The sequence below is a fragment of the Nicotiana tomentosiformis genome, chromosome 1 (genome assembly GCF_000390325.3).
Source record: "Nicotiana tomentosiformis chromosome 1, ASM39032v3, whole genome shotgun sequence".
NCBI classification, from domain to species: domain Eukaryota; kingdom Viridiplantae; phylum Streptophyta; class Magnoliopsida; order Solanales; family Solanaceae; genus Nicotiana; species Nicotiana tomentosiformis.
Genome location: NC_090812.1, coordinates 57,167,582 through 57,172,641, shown reverse-complemented (window position 1 = coordinate 57,172,641; position 5,060 = coordinate 57,167,582).

The following is a 5,060-nucleotide window of genomic DNA, read 5'->3' as shown; positions in this document are numbered from 1 at the left end:
CCTCAAATCAATCTTGGAGAACACCCTTGCTCCCTGAAGCTGGTCGAATAAATCATCAATACGAGGCAAATGATACTTGTTCTTGACTGTGACCTTGTTCAATTGCCTGTAATCAATACACATTCTCATGGAACCATCCTTCTTTTTCACAAATAGAACCGGTGCACCCCAAGGTGACACACTAGGCCGAATAAACCACTTATCAAGGAGTTCCTGAAGCTGTTCTTTCAATTCCTTAAACTCCACCGGTGCCATACGATACGGTGGAATAGAAATGGGCTGAGTGCCCGGCACCAAATCAATACCAAAGTCAATATACTTATCAGGCAGCATGCCCGACAGGTCTGCAGGAAACACATCCGGAAAATCACGTACCACCGGAACAGAATCAATGACAGGAGTCTCTGCACTAACATCCCTCACAAAAGCCAAATAAGATAGGCAACCCTTCTCAACCATGCGCTGAGCCTTCAAATATGATATCACCCTACTTGGTACATAATCTATAGAACCGCTCCACTCAACCCTCGGAATTCCCGGCATAGCCAACGTCACCATCTTAGCGTGACAATCTAGAACAACATGACATGGAGATAACTAATCCATACCCAATATCACATCAAATTCAACCATATTGAGCAACAATAGATCTACTCGGGTCTCCAGACCCCCGATAGTCACCACACATGACCGATATACACGGTCCACAATAATAGTATCACCCACAGGAGTAGATACATGTACAGATGAAACTAAGGACTCACAGGGCATATCCAGAAAATGGGAGAAATATGAGGAAACATATGAATACATGGAACCAGGGTCAAATAATACTGAGGCATCTCTGTGGCAAACTGAGACAATACCTGTAATCACAGCATCTGAAGCAATAGCATTTGGTATAGCAGGGAGAGCATAGAAATGGGCCTAACCACCCCCTGATCTGCCTCCCCCTCTAGGGTGACCCCTAGCTGACTGACCTCTACCCCGAGCTGACTGGGCGGGTGGTGAGGTAGCTGGTGCTGTAGTCGGAGGATGACTCCTCTGACACCTGTCCTAAAAGTCCTGAGCATCCTCTCTCTCTGTGCCACTAAAAGGTGGTGGCTGAAGTCTCCCAAACCTCTCCAACCTACGCTGATCATCCTCAAGCATAGTAGGAACCACATAATCCTGAGCAACAGCAACCGGCTGGGCTGGTGGTGCCTCTAGTGTCTGAAGTCCCTGAATAACCTGCTCGGGTGTGCGAGCGATAGGAGTCTGAGTGCCTACCCTATCCTAAGAAGTGTTTGCGGCCGTCGAAATAGAGACCGCCTAAGTAAGGCTAGTACACGCTGTCAGAATCTGAGCTAGGACCTCCTGAAGGCCTGGAATCACAATAGGAACATGTGGTGCCTGAGCTGGAGCATCAATAACTGGAACTTGGTCCTGATCTGGGACAACCGATGGATCTGTAGGTACTTCCCCAACTGCTGTACGGGCTGCACCTCAGCCCCTACCACGGCCTCTACTGCGGCCTCGGCCTAGAATCAACAAATTTGCACGACAAGAATTCAAGAATGTGGAGTTTTGTAAAGGTTCTGCAGCTTCCTAAAGATAAGTACAGATGTCTCCATACCGATCTGCAAGACTCTACTAAACCCGCTCATGACTCGTGAGACCTATGTAACCTAGGCTTTGATACCAATCTGTCATGACCCAAACTAACCCCTGTCGTGATGGCGCCTATCGTGGAACTAGACAAGATGACTCATTTTCAAAACAACCGATATTTTCATTTCAAAGATAATTTCAAGGTTATTTAACATAAAACCTCCATTTTAAGAGTTCAAATCAAAGAAAAATAGAAGTGCGGAAAAGAAAAGCCTGACATCGGGGTGTCACTAGTCATGAGTATCTTCTACAATCTGTCTAACAATATCAAGGCTAACTCAGCCTAGAAAATAGCTAAATACAACTAGAGGAAGATAAGAGGGAGAAGGGAAGGGGATGCGATCGCCAAACAGCTGCCTTGCTATCACCAAGAAAAATCTGTAACCAGAACACTCAATAACCGCTACCGTATCCAGCTACACCTGAATCTGCACACAAGGTGCAGGGAGTAACATGAGTACGCCAACTCAGTGAGTAACAACAATAAATAAAGACTGAGCAGTAGTGACGAGCAATAAAACATATAACGTTCATATCAGGAAATCTCAGTAAAATACCACATGCTTTTAAAATCGGGATTTGAATCAAACATCTCGTTTAAACCCAGTTCCAGTAAAAAAAATCATTTAAAGATATTTTTTCCAATAGTTTTTCCAACAAAGGCTCAATGCAAAGGTGAGCAAAAATTATGAAATCATAAACAGCCCCTCGGGCAAAACATCACTCATATAAAGCCCTTCGAGCAAACCTCACAATCACTCGTGCCACTCGGGCATACCTCACAATCACTCTTGCCACTCGGGCATACCTCACAATCACTCATGCCTCCCAGTCACTCAGCACTCGGCACTCGCACTCAGTAGGTACCTGCGCTCACTGGGGTGTGCACAGACTCCGGAGGGGCTCCTTCAGCCCAAGTGCTATAATCTGCACGGACAACTCACGTGCGATAATAATAAAGTATGCTGCAGGTGGGCAGCCCCGATCCACACTCATCATCACAAATCAAGCCACTCGGGCATTTCAGTAAAACAGGGCATTCGGCCCAAAACATTTATATGCATCAAAATAGAGTCATAAAAACTGAGTTATGCGGTAAACAAGTATAAACATGACTGAGTATAGATTTTCAATCGAAAACAATGAGAGGATGGTAAGAAACAGCCCCTAAGGGTCCAAACAGCATTGGCGCAAGGCCCAAACATGGCATTCAGCCCAATTTACAAAAAATCTTTCTAAAACATATAAGTATCAATGGTTTCAACAAAGTATGCAACTTTACAATTGCTACGGGACGGACCAAGTCACAAATCCCCAACAGTGCATGCCCACACGCCCGTCACCTAGCATATGCGTCACTAAAAATAGTAGAATGATACAAAAATCCGGGGTTTCATACCCTCAGGACTAGATTTACAATCGTTACTTACCTCAAACCGGTCAAATCTCTAACCCGCAATGATCTTGCCTCTGGACTTGGCCTCTAAGTGCTCCAAATCTAATTCACAATCAGTATAATACCATCAATATACGTTAATAGAATAAATTCCACAAGAAAAGCTTCAAAATTAGACCAAACCCGAAATTGGCTCAAAAATCGTCTGTGGGGCCCATGTCTCAGAACCTGACAAAAGTTACAAAATACGAAAGCCCATTCAACCACGAGTCTACCCATACCAATTTTACCAAAATCCGACCTCAACTCGACCCTCAAATCTACAAATCTTATTTCCAAATTTCTAAGTTCCAATTTCCGATTTACACCTCAAAATCATGTAATCTAGTCGGATTATTCGATGATAATTCAATATTATGGAGTAGAAATGATCACAATGGACTTACCTCAAGTTTTCCTTGAAAATATATCAAAATATCACCTCTCCTCAAGCTCCAATTTGTCAAAAATGGCAAATGGGACGAAGTCCCTAATTATTTATAATTCTGCCCAGACATCCTCGGTTCTGCCTCGATCTTGGCCTTCGATCTTGGCCTTCGATCGAGGTCCTCAATCTTGGTCCTCGGTCCTGCCCCTCGATCCTGGTTCTCGATCCTGGCCCTCGATTATGTCTTCGACCCGGCCTTCGATCGTGACCCTCGACTCTGGGCTCGATCATGGCTTCGATCGTGGCCCTCGACTCTGGGCTCGATCATGCCTTCGATCGTGGCCCTTGACTCTGGGCTCGATCATGACTTCAATTGTGGCCCCTCGATCCTGAGCTCGGTCTGGGCTTCGATCGTGGCCCTCGATCCTGAGGTCGATCTGGGCTTCGATTTCTGGGCGGAAGCAATTTCCAACAGAAGGAAATTGCAGCAGCTGTTCTAGTTCAATATTTGATCCGTTAACCATCCGAAACTCACCCGAGGCCCTCGGGACCTCAACAAAATATACCAAAATGTCCTAAAACATCATACTAACTTATTCGAATCCTCAAATCACCTCAAACAACGCTAAAACCATGAATTACACCCCAATTCAAGCCTAATGAACTTTGAAATTTCTAATTTCTACAAACAAATCCGGAACCTATCAAATCACGTTCGATTGACCTCAAATTTTGCACACAAGTCCTAAATGACATAACAGAGGTATTCCAATTTTCAAAATTGGATTCCGACCCCGAGATCAAAAAGTCAACCCCCGGTCAAACTTCTCAAAAATAAAACTTTCGGCATTTCAAGCCTAATTCCTTTTCGGACTTCCAAATAATATTCCGGACACACTCCTAAGCCCAAAATCACCATACGGAGCTATTGGAATCATCAAAATTCAAATACAAGGTCGTTTACACATAGGTCCATATCCGGTCTACTTTTCTAACTTAAATTTTTTAATTATGAGACTAAGTGTCTCATTTACCTCCGAGTTCCTTCCGGACTCAAACCAACTAACTCGATATAACATAATATACCTGAATAACACAAAAAGAAGTAGGAATGGGGAAAACGGGGTTATAACTCTCGAAATGACAGGCCGGGTCGTTACACGCATAGTGTGAGGGCCGGACTGGAGTGGTCCCATGGGGTCAAATGACCCTGGTGCAGGTGCAAAGGATCCAACGGGATCGGTGGTGGCCTCAGAGAACTTCCCAAATGAAGAGGATGCCACATCAATTCTCCTCTTTTTCTGCTTGTCACTGGGTCCCCTTTTCAGTAAAGGATGGATCATCGGCTTTCCCGGACCTTTCTCAACAACATCTGGACGTTTTAACACCCCAGCATCATAGCATAGTCGAGTGATCAAGGATGGGAAGAATAGGATCTTGGACCTCCCATGGGTGGCTTACTCGATTTCTCTAACAATGTGCTCTCCCACGTTCACAGGTAGCCCTTCCATGATAGCAATAATTATCAGTGCCCTCTCTGGTGTCACATCAGTGTCATTTATAGAAGGAAAGACACTTGCACAGATA